The sequence below is a fragment of the Cnephaeus nilssonii genome (genome assembly GCF_951640355.1).
Source record: "Cnephaeus nilssonii genome assembly, chromosome: 18".
Classification (NCBI taxonomy): Eukaryota; Metazoa; Chordata; class Mammalia; order Chiroptera; family Vespertilionidae; genus Cnephaeus; species Cnephaeus nilssonii.
In genome coordinates this window covers 21,835,678-21,857,686 of record NC_137089.1, presented here as the reverse complement: position 1 = coordinate 21,857,686, position 22,009 = coordinate 21,835,678, and positions in this window count along the sequence as shown.

The window sequence follows — 22,009 nt, the reverse complement described above, 5'->3', positions numbered from 1 at the left end:
GGTTAAAGAAAGGACATTCTAACCTGATTGGGAGCTGTACGCCCCAGAGTCAACCTTGGACCTGGGAGTCAAACTTGAAATGTGGTCCATTCCCGTTCGAGAATTGCTTATTATTATGGAAAGATTAACAACGTTGTTGCCCAAACGATGGCATCCCACTCCAGCCCACACTGCCTCCTTCCCCATGCCTATGATCCCGACTTCCCCATGTGATCTATATAAGCAGCTGGCTTATGGGGGTCTGCAGAGCAGATTTTTGTGGATGACCTACTGCTCTCCCATACTGCCGGCGTTATTGGAATAAACATTTATCTCTGCGTAACTGGCCCAAGTAGTGATAGGCAGTATGGGCCCATTGATTGTCTGGTTACACTATTATTTTCTTTTCAAATGTAAAGATTGTGCCATTCCAAAAAAATTTTAAAAAAGCAAAAATAACAAACAAGCAATATGGCTAGGAACTAGAAATTATTCCAAAAACATGTCTAAAAGGTTATATTTTTTAAGTTTTAATAAAGTGTTTTGAATATAAACTCCAAGAAAAGAATTTGCAACTTGCCATAATTAATTAAACCTGAGGGAATGAAATAGTTTAATGGTAAGAAGGTGCTCTGTGGAGAACCAAAGAAGTTTATTGTCAAAACAACATAATTTTTAATGACAGATATTTTAATGAATGGGTTGTGGATAAATGGATATCTTTCATCAAATAATAGAAAAATATTTGCCTCAGAATGCTAATCATTTTTCTTTCTGGGGGCATGAAATAGACCAACTCAACATTCTCTGAAACCTTCACAGCCTGTGGCTACAAATATTCCATAAAGTCAAAGGATTTCTTCTTCCCCTCTCGATTTTGAAAAGTTAATATTTTGACATGTTTTTGTCTTGTCTTTTAAGAGACAGAATTTTAGTAAGTCTTCAGAGACTATTTGAGAGACTTCTAGTTATTATCTATAACTCTAAGTTTAGCACTTTAAAATTTACAGGTATAAACAGAGGCATATTTATGTTTGAAAATTTGCTGTGATTTGTTTTAGCACAATTGTTTTATTTTATTTTTTTTATTTTTTTTAGCACAATTGTTTTAGCACACTGACCGAGAAAACATGATTTTTCATTTCTCAACGATTTATTTTCTAATTTTTTTGGATTTATTGGGATGATCCAGATTAACAAACAAAATTATACAGGTTTCAGGTGCACAAATCCATACCACGTCATCTGTACACTGTATTGTATGTTCAGCACCCCAAGTCAAGTCTCTGTCCATCACCATGTATACCCCTCTACCCTCCTCTTTGAAAAGAATTCTCATTCTCCACAGAACCAGTTTTCTATGGGTCAAGACATGTATCTTCTTCTACGTTCTGAAAACATGCAGCTCTTTTTGTGCACAGAGTACTTTTTTTAAAACCAGAAAAAGTCCTTTCTACTAAAAGAACATGATTCCCTCAGGATGAAATTTTATGTGAAAACAAAGAATAATGTATTTACTAAGCATTACTGTGTGCAAGAAACTTGACATAAATTATTTTCAATTCTCAAAGTTCTGTGAATACAGACAGGAAAAACTGAAGCCAGGGAGAGGTTAACTGACATGCCTAAGTTCACACAACCTAGAAAAGTCAAGGTAAAAAAAAACACACAAGATTATCTAACCGAAAAACCTGTGTTCACTACTCATTGTTCCCTGAAGGTTTCCAGCTAGGAAAAGTTACTTCTGAGAGATGATGATTCACCCTTCGGTGTATAATTTTCCTGACCATTTAATGTTATGGCCTTCTTGGAGGAGCTTTTCAGACTGAAAATATATCTGGTAAATCTTTTCCTAAGTACCACCTACAACTTAGCCTTAAGCATATCTGCATATTTTTTTTAGCACAAATTATTATGTTCCAAGCTCTGTGCATGGAGTTGATGAGTCTAATCTAAATAAGAAAATGTTCCTACTTTTAAAGAATTCAGTACTTAGAACACACAACACATAAGCAATTTCAAGTTTACATTTTGCCAGAGCAAGAGAAGAGAAAAAGATAAATATTTAATGGGTGTTTTCTGTGTACTAGATTCTTCCTATTCCTTGTTGTCATTTAGCTCTACAAGGTTAGTATCAGTGACCTCTTGGTGTTGATCAGAGGTCAAGTTATCTACTTAGAGATACGTGAACAGTAAGAGGAAGAGTTGGAAGTTGGACCAAGTATGTGAATTCTAAAATAAAAGCACTTCCATTTCTACCACACAGCTTCCTCTAAAATTTGGTTTAAAAGGACACTTTCCATTTCAGTTAAGAAATGTTGAGAGCTGTATCCTTTCTACACTGACAACAAGAAAAAAGCTGGAAAATGACAAGTTAACTACTTTACCTGAGGGAATTGAGATTGCAGGGCAAACTAATCCAAAATATGTTTTAAAAAAACAACAAACAAACAAACAAAAAAATTGACTAAAAGGAGAAACAGGCAGTTGCTTACCTGGGACAGAAGTTTCCAAATGTCACAAAATCCAGGAAGGGGAGTCTTTTTTATAATTTTTAAACAAATCTCGAAGGGTTATGTGTGGACTAGTGAGTTTTGAAACCCATAAGAGATGCAGACCTATGGAGACTGATACCCTCCTGTGGGCTTTTCCTTCTGGAGCCCCAGCGAGTTCTAACAAGATGAACAAGTATCCCCAGAAAGCTTCCCGGTGGTGATGGTAGGACAAGGGCAGGCCCTGCTGGTACCCACCCAGGTTCATCTTTGCTATTTCCCCTCAGGAACAAAAGCCTTCACCTGAAAGGGGAAGAGTTAGACACTGTAGCCTGAGGGCCCTGGTGGAAATCCACTGCTTCTGGAAAGGGGAAATAGGAAAACAAAAGACAGCCTTACTTCTGGGGGTGGGCAGGAATACAGGCGGTCCTCGGGTTACGTCAGACTCGACGTACGTCGTTTTGTGGTTACGTCGCCATGTCCCATTTATTTATTAAAAAAAAAAAAGTTCCGTCATTTCGACGTATGTCCATATGTGCTTTATGTTTTTTATTACTTATTTACCACAGGTAAAGGTCAGGAATTGCTATCTTTCTTTTACATTTTTGTTACGGTGTCACTTCCTTACTGCTGTGTGTGTGCTCCATGTGCGTGACGTAGGTGCTTATGTAGGTGGGTTCTGACTTACGGCGAAAATCGCGTTACGTCGCGCCGTAGGAACGGATCACCGACGTCACCCGAGGACCTGCTGTCCCTGCGAGACTTTGTATTTACATTTGAAGAGATAAGGGCCTTTTGTGAACACCACACTCCCAGGACTGAGGTTCACAGTGCCTGCAGTCACACGACAACCAAACAGGACAATGTATGCTTCTCCGAAAAAGTTCTATGCGTGCCCTGCTGGGTTCTTTCATGCGCACATTTATAGAGGTTAAGCCATGCATTAAGCACTATGCCTATACTGTATCTATCACTGGGAATAAAATAATGAATAAAAAATGTGTTCTCTGCTTCCTAAAGATGTTGTAATCTAATAAAGAGATATTCAAGTGTACCTGCCAGAAATTGAATCTAACTCGCTTAAGCCAAAAAGGGATTTATTGGCAGGATGTCGGATTGAACTGAGGCTTAGGCACCTGGCAAAATCCAACAAGCTCTGAAAGCAAAGGCATTAAGAACCACAAGGAAGGATTGGGCTTGCCCACCGCGTTGCTGCTGTGGCAGGTATGAAAGTGACCTCTGACTAGCTCGGTGTTTTTCTATCACCCCTTTAAGTTTGAAAGTCCTGAAGGAGAGAATCTGATTGACCAATACATGTTCTATATTGTAAGCTGACAATCTGTGCTGCTATTCAAACATTCTTTAGGCAAGCGACAATATAATGACTTGGCTGTAGTAAAATTTCATTTTCTTTAGGCATATATTTTAAATAAACTTTGAGGCATAATGTGCATACAATAATATTCAACAATTTTAAGTGTATAATTCAAGGAAGTATGACAAATGTATACTCATGTTTACATTTCCATTCCCTCAAAATTCCTCTGTGTCTCGTTGAAGTAAATACCCAGGAAACCACTCTTTTTCTTTCCGGCCTTACCTTTTAGTAGTTTTTCTTGTTCTGATTTAATGTAAAATCAAGTCAAACGATTTAATTTAAATAAAATAATACAACATATCTAATTCTGTATTTGGCTTCTTTAGCTCAAAATATTGTTGAGATTCAATTCTGTTGTGTGATTCAACCCTCAAGATTCCGGATTTTGCTTTGTTGCTGTGTAATATTCCATTTTATACCTCAATATGTTTTATCAATTCACTTATTGGTGAAAATTTGAGTTGGAATACAAATTAAGGTAGTGTAAGTTCCATCTTTCTTCTTATTTTTCCTAGTTATTTTGGCTATTCTAAGTTCATTGCTTTTTCACATAAATTTTGTACCAGCTGGTCAATTTTAACCAAAAGAGAAAACCTGTTATTTTAATTGGGATTTAGTTAAATCTAAATCACAAGTTGCAGAGAATAAATTAAAATCACATTATCAATTTATGTGCATAATACAACTCTCTGTTTGATAGTTTTCATTGTACATACCCTTCACCTTCCTCAGACCCACCCCTGTAACCACTTCCTTAAAAGTTTGCTCAGGAGATTCTAGGCTCTCCATATCATTTACTCTAAACCACTATTGCATTCAAGTTTTAAGGACTCCTTCCAGCCTCACATTATATTTTATGCCACTGGAGCTTGCTTCCAGGTAAACAAAGCCTTACTTCCCCAGCCTTATATGTTTATCCAGAAAAATATTCTCAATATTCAACTCTATACATGTTTCTGCTCATACATATTCACCTATTAGCCAGTCCTAAGACTTGTCTGATAAAATAAATTACTCATAGCAGAGACTGTATTTCCTCTCTTGGACTATGCTGACAGTCAAACACATGTATAGATTTGAGTCACAAGGAGAAAACATCTATCACAAGGCACTCACCTCAGGTAATGTATTTACATTGTCTGCGGTCAAGGGGAGATTGCCCTCCAGCAATAGTGACAGCTCTCCTCTCCAAGTCCAGCGACATCAGGAAAATGTGGAGGTGCAACATTCTCAGCTCCATCTTTCCCAGCAATCCATCAAGTTCCTCGACCCCACGTATTCACACCACGCCTTGATGTCAGGACACCCACAGAAGCTGAGCATTCCATGTCTCTTGCGTGTGTTCAACGCTTATAATTAAACCCTGGGCCTCTTTTTGTTGTTTGGTTTGGTTTTCAGGGCTGTCTGTCCTCCGGTTGCAGGTAGTAAACAATCCAAGAAGGCCTTCCTGTTTTTCTAGCATGTCCTGAGTTGAGAGTTGGCTGAACTGAGCCCGCCATCCTTTTTCCTCAAGACTTGTGAGGCTACCTCCACAAGCCTTATAAATAGCTTGCCCTCAGAGCTTTCAGGTGCTAAAGCTATTGCATACACCTGTGATCTCCTCCACCTGGGTCTCATTCAACTCTCCACAGTTGTCTTAAAAAATGTGGTGGTAAAGCATATCTAGAGTTTCCAGCACCTTATTTATGACTGGTGATGGGGTCCTTGTTGACATTTGACCTATGAGGGAACCAATTTCAGAATCTCATCTTAAGGGGCTACTTTCTATTGCTACTTCCAGTACCAACTGTTTGGTTTAGATTCCTCTCTGAAAGCAGGTCCTGAAACAAGCAATTGAAACATGTTTTTAGGTGTAGGGTTGTTGTTTTTTGTTGCGGGGGAGGGGGTTGGGAAGAGAACGGAGTAACAGAATGGAGAGAGTGGGACAATGGGACAGGTAAAGAAGAAAAGCTGGTGATTGAGCAGCACGAGCTGGTTACCATTGTGCTTGAGCAGTGAGGACTCAAACCACTCTCAAAATGTGAGAAAGTACATTGCATCTTCCAGTTATCCTTCCAGAGAGCATGGAGGATAAAGCATCTATCCTCTCATTCCACTGGCTGGGACTCACTTGAAGGGCATTAAATTCCCCTCAGTTCCTGATTTCTCTCATTGTAACTGAGTGGCATTCCAGAGCAGAGAGGCCTCAAGGGAACATTTGATTTAGGAAACGGGCAAAGGTGTGTGACCATCAATCCTAGTTGTGTGAGCTGAAATCTGATGGGCTGAAAGGACGTGGCACGGAGCCTCACGTGCAACCATTGTAACAGCACAGGACCTGTGTTCCTACAGAATGCCTGTCACTTAGTAGGATATCAATAACAATTTTTAATTTATTAAATTGTGGATAAATTCATAGAGTTAAATTCTAATGAAACCATGTGCTTAAAACATTAATCTAACATTAACTACTAAATTCTTGGGGAGGAGGGATTCCTTTATTGATTATCCCCATAAGCTATAAAGTCTCCGCAGAGAAGAGCTATCTCCTTTATATCATCAATAAACACTTTCCATTTCTGTGTTGCATTTTTTCATCCATTGGGTATGCTTGTGTCCTTTAGTTCAGTAGTGTGTTTGTCAGTAAGAAGAGTGTCTGAATTCTGATGTGCATTAACGTGAAATGTTCCCAGTATTTATATCCATTTTAAGTCAAGTGCCTATGATATATCTTTGACATTGATGTCCTAATATAGCTCATTCATGTCAGATTTCTTTTAATCCCATCTACCTTGGCTGGGAAATTATTTGAGGAAGGCGGGTGAAGGTGGGGGAATCATCTCTGTGCTTGCTCATGCTGCAATTATTTCAGAGGCTGAGGAAATTTAACAATGTGCTGCACTTTAAGTGCTTTGTGATAGTCATCATCTTTGATCAATGTTTTAAAGCTTCACCGCTGCTAGAGAGGATGAAAAGCAATTAAACAGAATTACTGTTGAGTTGTTATTCAAGGTCCATCATGTTTTTCATTCTTTTCCTCCTCCTGCTCTTAAGAGTAATATGTTTTATAACATTCTGACACAGGCCATCATGTTTTATTTTGAGTGGTAGTAAATATCCTGTCTTCCAAATGAAGTCATTGATAAAGAATGTATATGTTGAATTGAAAGATTTATTCTCAATAGGTTATGTTTATCCTCACTGGGAGACTACTTTTTTGAATGTGCATGTCTACTACTCCATTTAGATCTGGCTCAAAAATACAATCAACGAGGTTTGAAGTTGTTTTGCCTTACATAGCCATTCATTAGTTGAAATAGAGAAATACATAAATTTTTATTACAGTTAGAGTAATGATTTAGGAGTTATACTGACTTTTCATGTATTCTGAATTAAAAGAAGTAGAATATATTAAACAACAAATATTACATATAGAACATATATTAACTGTGAGAGCATTAATGGTCTATTTTGAATAAGGAAATTAGCCAAACATTTAATTTTTAAAGCATATTTATGCATAACAAAAGTTTTTAACTTTAATATCATACTGAGGTAAAAAATAATTTAGTATGATTAAAATAATTTTTGCTATTGGGCAATAGGCATAGTAAGTCACAAATGTAATATGCTAATTCAGAATTACTGTAACTACTCTTTGGAGACAAATGCCATTGAAATTTTATTTGGCAAAATTAATTTAACAAATATTTATTGAACACTGCTATTTGGTGGATAATTTACTAGTCTTTGGAAATTTTAATAAAACATCTCAAGATGTCTACACCTCGTATTTTAAGTAAATAACTTGACTCCCACAATTTCCTGTCCTAGAGTCTATAAAAAAGGGTGTAAAGGAAAGGCTTTAATTTCACTTATCCCTTAGTAAGAAATTAGCAATCATTTAATAGAAACTAGAAACACCAATCAGAAAGGATATATGCACCCCTATGTTCATAGCAGCACAATTCACCATAGCTAAGATTTGGAAACAGCCTAGGTGCCCGTCAGCAGATGACTGGATCAGAAAACTGTGGTACATCTACACAATGGAATACTATGCTGCCATAAAAAAGAAGGAATTCTCATCATTTGCAGCAACCTGGATGGAATTGGAGAACATTATGTTAAGTGAAATAAGTCAGTCAATGAAAGAAAAATACCACATGATCTCACTCATTTATGGATAATAAAGAACATTATAAAATTGAACAAAAAGATAGATACAGAGACAGTAAAGCATCAAACAGACTGTCAAATTACAGGGGGAAGGTTAGGGAGAGATGGGGGAGATAAGAGATCAATCAAAGGACTTGTATGCATGCATATAAGCATAACCAATGGACGCAAAACTCTGGGGGGTGAGGGCATATATGGGAGTGGGGTCGGGGGGGCAATGGCAAGATATGTACACATATAATACCTTAATAAAAAATTGGAAAGAAAAAAAAAAAAAAAAAAAAATAAACTATTAAATAACCCTGACAGGGTGGCTTAGCTGGTTGGAGTGTCATCCAGTACACCAAAAGTTTGTGGGTTCGATTCTGGTCAGGGCATATACCTAGGTTGTGGGTTCAGTCTCCGATTAGGGCAAATATGGGAGTTAACCAATCAATGTTTTTCTCTCTCTCTCCCTTCTTCTCTTTCTAAAAAATAAAAATTAATTAATTAAAAAAACTATTAAATAGCATTTAGAATGCCTCCTGTTATTCAACATACATATAAAATAGTCATTTAGTGGCACTAAATTTCAAATAATTCTGCCCAGTAAAAATAGAAAAACTTCTTATAAGAGATACTATTTAATTATATATCAGAAAAGGAGTCATTTTTATTACAAGCAGAGAAAACACATAAAAATTATTAAAACAAATGAAGCATATGAATATATTCAAGTTGCTTTATTGGGAATAAGATTTAAATACAACATAAGAACTTAGAGATGAATATGGTTAATCACAATAAATGCAATAGTGGAAGAAAAATTTTAAGCAGTATTTAAAGTGAATGAATAAAATAAATTGGAGAAAGTAGAGGAGAAGATAATCCAAAGATAAATTGTCATAGTCAGAAAGAAAATTGTGTGGCTGGGAATCATATAGGGCAGGGGTTGGCCAAGAGGGGGATGGCCGTGAGGGTTGGGGTGGTGGTAAGAATGAGTGCCCACAAATGTATGTACTGGGAATGATGGGAAAGAAAGACAAAAGAAAAATATAGAGCAACAAATTTGACAATTTAGAAGATGTCCTTTCAACATAAAATAAATTAAACACGAGGCAGCATAAAGCCCAGATTGTACTGTCATTTTTTGCCATGATTTAAATAGAATAATGAAGACTCATCAAAAAAAATCTCAAAGAAAAGTTTTCCTTTTTCTTTTTATAAACTTTTGGTTCGATAAAGCAGACAAAATCAAAGAAAATGAAGCAAAGGAACGTATTTTTAATACTGAAATTAAGAATATGTCAAGGTCAAAACATTGATTTCTAAAAGAGATTTTAGAAGTATGAGAATCAATAAGTGTGGAACAGTGGGAAGACTATTTTAGACAATACATAAAACATCTCTACTGTTTTCTGTGATTATTTTAAAAGCAAAGACCATAAGGGGCTCTAGGAAGTAGGAGAAAAATAAAAGGAATTCAAATATGAGCAATAAAATAAAGTTGCTTTGGTTCTTATCCAGGTATAGTAACTATGAGTAAGTTTAAAAAATAAGAAAGCCTTTGAAAAGAATAAGCCATTGTTAGGAGATCTCATAAAATAATAATAATTTGATCATGTTTCTATATTAAAGAAAGAAAATATTTAGATGATTTTAGTAGTAAAAAATTTTAAAGGTTGGGGAGCATGGAGGTACTTCAGATTTAAAAAAAATTGAAAAATCTCTCAAAACAGTAGCAACTTGACTCATCATGCCCCATACCTCTCAAAAAGTGGTCGCAGGCCTGGCACTAGCAGTTGCTTGCCTTGGTTCACAGTTTGGCTTCTCCTGGGCTTCCCAAGCCCAACACAAGTAGCAGTCATCTGCTGACCACCCGCCCTATAGCTTGTTCTAGGTGGCTGCAGGCAGGGCACAGGCAATGGCTGACTTTTCACCTCCCAGGAGGCCCTAGAGCCAGTGCACCCGGCGGACAACTTCAGACCACGCCAGATTACAACCCTATACATCTATGATCAACACACTCAAGGGGCAGACTCAGTGAGCAAGAAAGCTACATTGAAGCAAGCCCTGTTCCATAGGGGTGGCCCCATTAGAATCTACACTAATAAAAGAGCAACATGCTAATTGACCATACCTTCACAATGCCCACCAGCCAATCAGGAGTGGGTATGCAAATTAACTCTACAAAGGTGGCGGGCTAATTTGCATACACAGGCGCCGAGCAGCCGGGGGCGTTCCGCACCACCCCCGGCCACTCCGGGCCTCTGGGCAGCTTGGGAAGGCAGAAAGGCGGACCCGGGTCAGAGCGAAAAGGCGGCTGCAGCCAGAACGAAGGCGGTGCCGGCTGCCAGGGGAAGGAAGGCCCATTCTTGCACGAATCTTCGTGCATCAGGCCTCTAGTTGCTTAATAAGTATAACCATTGCATAATAAATATTTATTGCATAATATTATTTTTATAAATATGCCATAATGTTGACATTAATATCATTGAGTCAACTTTATTTTTATTTCTACTAGAGGCCTGGTGCACAGATACATGCACATTGAAAATAAATTAATTAGAAGGTGGTCGGCGGGGACAGGACTGGGTGAGACAGGCTGGACATACCCTGGAGCCAACCTTGCACAGTCCCTCCCTGGCCAGCCGCACCTGGGGTGGTGCCGGGGCTTGAAGGGCATCTACGGAGTGAGCAGGGTCCTTCTGGCAGATGGGTTCCCTTGGCCTGGCCTCTGGGGATCAGGCCAAAACAGGCAGTCCAACATCTCCCCGGGCGGGGGGGGGGGGGGGGGGGGGGTGTCCCAGAGTGCAAGAGGGCATTCTGCAAAGCTGCTGTTGCTTGGCAGCTCCTGTGTTGAGCGTCTGCCCCCTGGTGGTCATTGCACGTCATAGCTACCAGCCAGTCGGCTGGTCAGCCGGTTGGTCGGCTGGTTGCTTAGGCTTTTATATATAGGTCATTTGCTTTGGTTTTATTACCAGAAATTGTCAAAGGTAAAAAATGGTTTTAACTGTTTTACATATTCTCATATTTCCTAATGACTTTAGAGGGGGAAAAGTTTGCAGTGGTTTTCTATGGCAATCATAAGCTAGGGAAGGTCTTTCTTACTCTGCTCTAGTGTCACAATTATATTTCCAGCAGCAAACACTGAGATGGAATTTAAGGGGCAAGATCTTTACTGGGAATCAATACCTGTGAATGGAGGAAGCTGGATTGAGCTAAAGGAAAAACACCAAACTACAGTACAGGACTGACAAAGGCTCAGCCAACACGGCAGGGAGCTCTGGAGTACACATTGCCTGTTAGGATGTCTCCTGCCCTGTTGAAATGACAGAACCTTTATATCCTCACCTCATTTAATAACTGCACATGGGTTGCCACAGGAAGGATGTGATGTTGGGGAAGCTGGCTCTCTGTGACTGAGGCTGGCATGTCCGAGCTGACAGTTAGACAGCTGGCTGCTCTCCCTGCTGGTGGGCATCCAGTGCTTCTTTGAAGCGGAAATTGGGCAGCGCGTACCTATGTCTACAACATCTTGCTGTCTAGCTGTGTCAGGTTCTCTTAGTTGAATTCTTTTCTCTTGAGTTAAATCTTAGATTCTGCCTCTTTGAAATGCCTTATTCTATTCTTTTTTTTAAATTTTTATTAAAACATGTTTAATGTTGACATAATTACCCAACTCCACTCGCACACACTTCCCCTCCCTTGGCCTTCACCAAACTATTGTCCCTGTCCATGGAATATGCATATATGTTCTTTAGCTAATTCCTTCACCTTCTTTATCCAGTCACCCCCATCTTGATGAGGTTATTTTGTAGCAAATTTTCAATCTTCCAACAGGACTAAGTTGTTTAATGTGGTTATTCCCATTCTCAGCAAGAAAATCCCAAATATGTGTCCATTCTTAATAGTTAGGGCCAGAGAAAAAATAGCCAGGATGTTTAACATCATCAATTCATAAATTAATTATATTATAGTATATTATTATCTGATAGTTTTCCCCACATTAAAATATTGGAAGAGAAGCCCCGCCAGTGTGGCTCTGTGGTTAAGTATCAACCCATGAACCAGGTCACAGTTCAATTCCTGGTCAGGGCACATGCCAGGCTTGTGGACTTGATCCCCAGTAGGGGTGTGCAGGAGGCAGCCAATCAATGATTCTCTCTCATCACTGATGTTTCTCTCTCTCCCTCTCCCTTCCTCTCTCTAAAATCAGTAAAAATATATTTTTAATATATATATATATATTGGAAGAGCAATTATTTGTTTCCTGACCCACTTAATGACCTTGCCCTATTGTCTCTGTCTGATGTTATAAGTAGACATCAATTATCCTGAACTGATTTACTGAGTTGTTGTTTTTTTAGTCTTGATACTAATAAAATTATAATTACCAGATGTAAATAATATACAAATTAATTTTACAAACATTACATTATCCAGCATTCAAAAAAATCTACAGAGGGAACAATAATAAAAATAACATTTATTAACACTAATATTAACAGCACACTGTGAAGTATTTACACAGATATCTCATTTAGTATTTCTGGCAACTTTAGAATTAGGCAGCATTAATATAGTCTCCATTTTACACATAAAAATATTGGAACTCAAAGAGAAGCACCTTGCATTTACTAAGCAATAAATGTGTGAATTAGAGCCAAGGACTTTAACAAAAACACTCCTTTGTTTCAGGAAGACCACATATAGTTATAATCCTCCCATCCCAGGTGAGAAACCTACATTTTTTTTAAAGGAGGTGACTCACACCATTTGGCTAAATGCAGTGACCAGAAATCTCAGTTAATAATGGAAGGAAGAGTAAAGTATATTTTTTAAAAATTACTATAAATGGTTATTAAAAATAAATTAATATTTGTAAATAAAAGCTAATTTTAGTTCTCTTGGGAAATATGATTGACAATCAAATACTATTGAAAAATAATTAAATATATAAAAATATGTACTATATATTATTTAAGAAAATACTATCACATTCATGATCAAAAATTTTTTACTGAAAACAGCTTAATATAAGGTGTATTTTATTAAAATATTGCCAGTGCCACATTTAATCTCAAGGAAATAATATAAAAATGATTCATGCGATTCTTCATTTTGAAATAGGAGACATTCCTCTTTATGAGTGTCCGTGTACGTGTGTGTGAGTCTTTGGACAAATGCTGAAAGACAGAGAGTGAATTTATCATTTTTGGAAGTGATTCTCCAGATTCTTTTTTGGGAACAGTGAAGTGCTCTCCCACTCGTTGGTTCCTCAGGAGTGCCCCCAGGTGAAATTCAAAACTGGTTCTTGTTCACGGAGGCCAAGGCGAAATGGAAGAAAAAGATAGACCACTCCAGACTGGTAGGTGGGAAGAACACTTGACACTTTTATAGTTTTGTGAACCAATGTTACCCAATAAATTAAATTAAACAAACAAAACAAAAACACAAAGAACTTGTGTTCTATAAATAAGACAACAACAAAAAATAAATTTTTACTTAGAATACTTGATGGAAATAGAGACACCTTAATAAATAAAAACCCCATTCAGAAAAATATATATATATATTAGCAAGGGACCTTACATACAAGACTTATTTTGGGTGGCAGCCAGGAGATGAGATCTCTACACCCTTCTATAAGAATCTTAAGAGTTTATACAAAAAAAAAAAAAGTTTATACAGACGCCTTAATGGGACTCAGCATGTATGACATCCACCGGGTCTCAACAACACATTCCTCTCTAAAGGCTTTGTCCTGGAAATAGCAACTACTATGGGAATAGTGAATGGAAGGTACATTCCAAGAACAGGGGGTGGGTCAGGAACTCTGATTGCCCAGGTCCAGCTTGCAGGTCAACAGGCAGTTACATGCTCTCAATAACCTCCTCCATCACCACTATCTACAGTTTTACCAAAAAGGACAATCCTTTACATGACTCTTAGAAAGTATACACCAGACTTGACAACTTACAACACACATTTATTATCTCACAGTTCTATGGGTCACAAGTCCAGGCATGTTCTGGCTGGGTTTTCTGCTAAGGGTCTATGGCTGAAATAAAAATGTTGGTCAGACTGATTTTTTTTTTTTTTCTGGAGAAGCTAAGAAAAAAATTGCTTCCAAGCACATTTAGACAGCTGACAAAATCCAGTTCTTTCGTAATATAGTATTGACGTTTTCATACTTTGATGACTGTCAGCCAGGGTTACTTCAGCTCCCTGAGTTTGCCTCCATACTTGACTGCTTGGTGCTCTCCATCTTCAAAGCCAACTACAGAGAATCTCCCTAATGTTGAATCCTCTCACATTTTGAAGGAATATTTCTCACTAGGAAGATCCCGTTTCTTTTAAAGACTCGCCTGATTAGATCAGGCTCACTGAGGACAATCTCCTTATCTTAAGGTACTGGTTTGGGAGTTTAATAATTACTTCGATAAAACACCTTTCAATATACAATATACCAAAATCATTGAAATCATGGCTCATCATATGAACAGGTTCCACACATACTTAATAGGAGGTGCTTATACAAGAGTAACGTCCATTGAATTAGAATTAGAATGAGAATCTACCTACCACATTCTCTTCCTGATCCTTATCAAAGATTCCTCCCAAATCCATGGAGGAACAGTCTGAGTTCCTCTCTTGATAGCAGAGCATGACAGTTTCAACAATTTGGCCTTGACATTAAAGATGATATCTCAGCATATTTATACCATGGTTACTTAAAAACTTCACTAATATAACAGGCCCCTGAAATTTTCCATCACTTTGGTGTATATACATCTTACTAAGGCATCCAGAGGACTTACTCAGGTTCAACTAGCACGATACCATTAATACAGCATGATGTTCTAGAAAATGTCAATGTTAACATCTCTGAAAACTAAATTGTGACTGACAAGAGCATGCACATATATGTGGACAAATGTGGACTAAGTTCTAAACACTTTTCTCAAAACAAATTTAGAAGATATTTGTTAGGACACTAGTTAAATACCAAATTTTCCAAGTCCCCTGGAGGTCCCCTCAGAGAATTCTGCTCATTGTATTCTGGTTCAACCCCTTGATTCAGGGGCTCATCAAATCTATATCTGGGATAAAAATAAAAGAGGGGTATTTATCACTCTATCTGACCTCCAAATACTCTTTTTCTCTTTGTAGTGTATTATGCCTATGTCTCACCAATTGTGTTTGGTCTATTCCCCTCAGGAGTGAAACAGAGAGTCAGTTACATTGCTATTTTCTTCCCACTGTCTCAGAAATTGTTTCATCCAGGTGTAAATGTCTATTTATTGGCTGAAGTTGGAGTAGGAAAAGAGAAGTTCGTTGTCACTTCCTATTTCTATACTTCCTTCATCCTGGAAGTCTGGGATTCCTGTTAAAAGCTCTGACTATTGTGTAGACACATCTTTCCTATCAGCATTCCAGCCTGCAAACAGCTCCAATTTGCTCCTTGAATCACTAAAAGCCATCGGCTGGAGTTAGCAGCAAGCTCAATGGTACTAGCTTTATGTGGCTTTTGCTGAAGAAATAGAAGTTCCATGAGGCCAAGTTCAGTTTCCAGCGAGGGCTCTGGGGTCCACTTGGCTTAGAATGTTCGGGGCTCCCTCTCTTTTCATCAAGCCTCTGTTTGGGGAGGCAGTGTTGCCTCCTTGGCTTTGTTGTCCTCTAGTCTGAGGAGACTCAGGGAGGCGTGATGGCAATGTGGCAGTGGGAAGAATAAAGAGTTTTTTAAAAAGGAATATGGAAGATAAGATAAGCAAGCCTCCTTTACTGCATGTTTGAGAACTCAGAGGCTGTGTGTGGTGGGGTTGAGAATGAATACCCCAGATCCCTAAAGGACAGGAGTCTCCTAACGCAGGCCTTTCTAATGATATTTCCCCCTCCTCTTTTACGTTCCAGATGTTTCTTGTCATTATCCCAGTTTGTCCAGTCCTGACAGTTTTCTCCCTGTCAGTTGTTTTTATTTATTTATTTATTTTTCATCCAGTCTGGCTTTTGAATCAGCCACACAGAACTTCAGTTGCTGGCAAACGTCCCGGGAGTTTGGCCCAGAGCTAGCAAACATTAATCTCTCAGACATCCCTGCGATTCAGGAGGGGAACGTTTCTAATACAGCAGGCTGTCCGCAAATGGAATAAGAGTCAAAGAGAGTCTTTTTTGCTTCCTAAGTTCAGTGGCTCTCTTTTCTCTTCTGATGGGTCAGTCTATTGCTTTCATGAGAAGTGAGGCTCCTATGTTAACCACTGTCTGCCAGCATTCACTCATTGAAATCAGTATTTAAATTTCTAGCAATTCCAAATGAATAAATGGTGAGTCTAGTTGTGTCTCACATCTACAGGGGGAAAGCTATTCTAGCAATTCCTCCAGGTATTTTTACATATCTATTTGTCCTGAAATGTTCCCCAAAGATCCTGGTGTTCTCTGCAATATTAAATGCTTTAGCACCCCCACTACAGGACGCTGGGATCTTTTATTGTTTTCTCCTTGTCCTTAACCTTAAAGTTCATAAAGGACTAGAGACTCAGGAGAGGGAGTCATTGAACTGAATTACAAACAGGTTTGAATCCTTGTAAACAAAGAAATGTAACTGGATACTGGTTACTAGCAGTTTTCTGTCCCAGGCTCTCATTTCAAGTTGAATGCCCCTCACAAGGATGCCTGAGTGATCTCCCTTCTCCTGGACACTGCATTCATTCATGGTAAGTTGTGGCTTTTCAGGCAAACAATGAAATAACTAGACAACTGGCCCTCCTTATAACCCAGAGTCTTGACTCTCTGTGGTCCTGGTGACACTTGGGCAGGAATATAACCATTAACATTTTCTGTAACCCATCTTCATGCCCAAAGGGTATGTCTCTCATATCCAAGGTGGACCACCTGACCATGATCTTTGCCCCTCCAGGTGACCTAACTTCAACCAAAGACATGTGTGTCCCAGCCTCTAGGTGGTCAAAATGAACCCATCTACTGTATTCCAAAGGCCATTTCTGGTGCTGGAAGAATATGTCCTTTGGGAGAATGTAACATTTTAATTTTTATCATAGATTATTAAGATTGCTTTGCAAAATTGCACTTTGAACAGTCATGTGTATGGCCCCATACTAAAATGTAAAGCAAGAATTTTGTCATAGTACTCATTTATAGTCCTATATACTAACAACAAACAGGAGGAACATTTTGAAAAATTAAAGCATTCATCAATTGGAGCAAATGTACCATCTAGGAGATGTTGATAATAGGGGAGACTGTGTAGTTGTATATTCAGAAAGTATATGGAAAATCTCAGTACCTTTAGTTTTGTTTTGGTGTGGCAAGGATGTCCTCTCTCACCATTCCAGTTCAACATAGTACTGGACTCTTTGCCAATGAAATAAGAAAGTAAAAAGAAATAAAAACTGTAATGATTAGAAATGAAGAAATCAAATTATCTATATGCAGATGACAAGATTATCTATGTAGAAAATCCTAAAGAATGGACCAAAAACTTCTATACATAATAAACAAGTATAGCAAATTCACTAAATAAAAGGTTAATATGAAAAGGAGTTGAGCCTGGCCGGCATTGCTTAATCATTGAGCCTCAACCTATGAACCAAGAGGTCACAATTCAATTCCTGGTCAGGGCACATGCCCAGGTTGCAGGCTCCATTCCCGGTATGGGATGTGCAGGAGGCAGCTGAACAACGATTCTCTCTCATCACTGATGTTTTTCTCTCTTCCTCCCACTCCCTTCATCTCTCAAATCAATAAAAATATCTTTAAAAATTTTTTAAAGAGTTGAATAGGGAATGCCTATGGATTTCTTTAGACTGGTGAAACTATTCTGTATGATGTTGTAATGGTGAATACAAGACAGTAATAATTTGTCAAACTCTGTAAAACTTGACAACACAAAGAGTAAACCTTATGTTTGTAAAATTTTACAAAAGAATATAAATGTATTACAACTGTATGAAATAACTTCATTGAAGAGGGACTGGGGGAATAAGATGCTGACCTAGGTACCTTTGTAAATGAATGAAATTTGTGAGACTAAAGACAAAAGGAACTGTACTTAAGACTTGATAAAGTTGTTTACCATGAATATATAGGGTAACAATTCTCTAGTACTCTAGCCTGTGAATTATAGATGTCTTGGCTATCTCAAATTCTGAACTTATCAACTTACAAAGGTTGCCAGGCTCTGTTTGGGTTCTGTGCTTATTTAATTTGTCCTCTCAACAATCTTTATCTTGTACTACATTTGGTTCAAGTCTGAAATTTATGATTCTTACATTGTGTCTGAATTTTAGTTGTTTAAGACAAATGGGCAAATGTGTTATTCTATCATGTCTGGAAGTACATTGTCTGATGTATGTTTTGCAATAAATTCTCCTACTATATGGATGGCTTATTTAAAATTATAAATGATGTCTTTTGAACATAAACTTTTTAGTAATAATTATGATACAATTTAATATATTGAGTTTTAATGTGTTTTGTTTTATGTTTAAGAAAGCTTTGTGTATTCCACTGTGAAAAACAATAGTCTCTTCTTTTTCTTTTAAGTGTTTTATAATTGTAGGTTTTACTTTTAAGCCTATGATCCATTTTTGGGTTAATTTTTGTTGTTGCCCTATACCAACTAGCTCTCTATGAAGCAATTTCCAAAAGAATGAAAAAGGTATGTTTTGCCCTGGTGGGTGTGACTCTGTTGATTGAGAATTGTCCCATGCACCATGAGGTCGCCTGTTTGATTCTGGTAAAGGCACATACCAGGGTTGCAGGCTCCATTCCAGTAGGGAGCCTGCAGGAAGTAGGCAATAGATGTTTCTCTCTCATCAATGTTTTTCTCTCTCTCCCTCTCCCTTTCTCTCCCTCTAAAATCATTAAAAAGAAAACTTCTTTTTTTAAAAACGATGTTTTTATCATTTTTCTGAAGTTGTTTCTTAAATATCCAGTATATTTTATTAGCCTTTTTTTTTTTTTAATCCAGTGTTCCTGTTTTTACTCTTGGGTTAGAAATTATTTCCTTAATCCATGTTTATAAGTACTTGATATTTATAGGTAGATTTTATGTCCCCTGGTAGACTTTGCTCACTCTAGCTCATAAAATGTGAGGTATTTAATCTCTTCTCATTTGTCAATTCACTTTCTTAATCTCTCATATTGCTTCTGCTGTGAGCTCCTGTTTTTAATTTATTTATGTATTCCTAGGATTAGAATGTCTATAACTGAATATATTTAAGCAGGTGAGTTCACATCAAATAAAGTGAAGGCAAATCATCATTTTCATGTTTGTATAACTTTACAAAAGTTGCACAAACAAAAACACTTTTCTATATTAATTTTTTCAGCAGTTGATTGAAATGTTTATATATGGGTTGTGCAGGAGGCAGCTGAAGCATTTATATAGTATTTATATAGCATGCTATTTACATATCACATTTTAGCCATTCTGTAACTTCACAATTTTACAACTGATACTTTTTAGAGTAGCTACTACATCTTTGTATGAAGCATTTATATAGCATGCTATTTACATATCACATTTTAACTTTTTAACTTATATATATATATGTCTCATACTTTTGTCTATTTGTTTAATTTCTTGGTGTTTTAAATCCTCAAATGCCCATTTCTGTACTTAAGTAATATGTCTAAATTCTAAAATATGATTGCTTCTAAAATTTATTAAATATTTGAATCCTTTCTCTGTTAGTACCAATAATATTGCCTTATTACCCCTGTATACCTAACTTTAAAGTCACAAATGTATAGAAAGATGTAGTAGCTACTCTAAAAAGTATCAGTTATAATACTGTGAAGTTACAGAATGTTTACAAATACTGATGGGTAAATACCTTTTTTTAAGATGGAAACCCCTTCTCTGATGAAAATCATTTTTTTTTAAATCGCCATATGAAAATCATTTAATTTAAAATAGCTGAAAAACCCTTAAGTATGCCATCTTGGTATTGAGATTTTTTAACCTACATTTATTTTTGTTTGTTTTGTGAAACCAGAGTCATGAGCATCTATTTAAAACATTAGTACATTAAAACATAGTTATGACAAATAGTAAATTGTAGTTAGGCTTAATATAAGAACCTGTTCCAGGCTTCCTTTATGTAATGATGATATAAATTAAAAATAATTCTTCCAGTTGATATCAGTTCTATTCCATACATTCCATTAAGTATGAAAATCTGATCAGTTTATTTCCCACATGTTGTTAAAACAGAAAGTTAATGCATACTTATAGCCTTCACAATGTGTAAAACCAACTCAAGCTTTTACTAAAAAGAAAAAGTTAACTTTTGTTAACCAATTATGCTCTTTATAATTACTAGCCAATACAGAAAAAGAAAATTTTAATGGAAAACACAAACTGTATTTTTTATGGAGTAAGTCTATAAAAATTAGATCTCAAAATCAAACAGCAACATAATTGAGGTGTCCAGAAAAATTTACAAGGAGAAAGCATTTTCCACTCACAACTCTGGGAAAGGTAAAAATAGAGATTTTGAGGAAGAATTAAAAATTAAAAGAGAAAGCATCTCCATATCACTTCATCTATCCAGCCTCAATATTAGAAAGTATATTCAAGGACACTTCAATGTTTCTGTGAAGACATTCTGACTATCACCAGTTTCAACTTTCTTTGCAACATCTCATATTACAGTATTATACACACAAAGACACAGAAAACCTTAAATATCAGAATATTGCCATACACTAGGACTGAGAGACAACCTAACACTGGGCTGTAAGAATAAAAGGTAGATAGAACTGAAATGAGAGAAACATTGTCTGGTCGTTCCTTCTGGAATCCTAAGGCTCTGCCTCATGAAACTGGCCGGAGGAAAGAAAATATCTCATACCTCCCCTTGTGGATGCACTTTCCTTGTGTCCCACAGGAAAAACAACAACAAAACAAGACAAAACCAAAAACTCACTCATATACAAAATCCCTAGAAAATGTGGGTTTGTTGTTTTGTTTTGTTTAAAAAAGGGGCACTAGACCATGAAGAGAATCAGGATTCTGGAGATGCTGGGGGTACCTATTTCAGAACTTCTCTGACCCTCCCAGAAATACATCAACTTTCCCTAAGTGCCCCGACCCGCGGGGCAACAACGCAGTCGCTAGAGATGAACCTAAGAGAAATGAGACAAACAAGGGACGCGGAGAATGGAGGCAAGACAAATGGGTTTCTGATCAAGCCTCAAATTTTTATTCTTACAGCAGTGCCTTATATCCAAGTCAGGGAGTGGGAGGTGGGTCGCGGGAGTGAACTGTGGACCTATCAGTGCTTGCCAGCAGGGGCTGCAGGCAGGGGAGGGGGTATGAGGAAGTTCTAGAAGGGGAGATGTCTAGGAGGGATAGGGGCTGAGCGGATCATGTGGACTTAGATAATTTGGCTAAGGTCCTAAAGGGTGTTGACTAAAGATAAAGGATGGGGCGGTTGAAGGGCAGCTATGCGAAGAATGCTTTGTCCTCAAGCATGAGGAAGTAAGCCAATGGTGAGGACCAAGTTTCCATGAGGTTCTGTTTCATTAGCTTACTAAAATAATGTTAGAATTAATTTGTCATTGACTCTTGGCTCCTGACATCTCCTCCCTCTCTGTTTAAGAGAAGGGAGTGGGCCTTAACCAACCGGGGAGACATTGACCTGGTTCCTCCCGTGGGCTTTGTATGCCCACCATGTGTGGCTCTTGACATCTTTTGGGGAGGAGAGGCAGAGCCATTATTTTTATTGATGTCAACCTCTATGCAAACCAGGTATACTCTCAGGGAAATCCAGAGGAGGTTGAAAATGTTTGAACCTTCCCTTGCAATGTTTTGCTTTGCACCCGGTTTGGTACCCATACCTCTGGCTCTGGCCAAAGCGTAGGTAAGCATCCCTCTGGTTAAGATGCTGTCCCCGTAGGGAAGGAGCGAGTCTGGGTCTGGAGGTTTTCTCGCTCTTGGTAAACCGAGTCCCACCTATCGGCCATTTCCAGGCGTTGATAGTGAACCTTGATG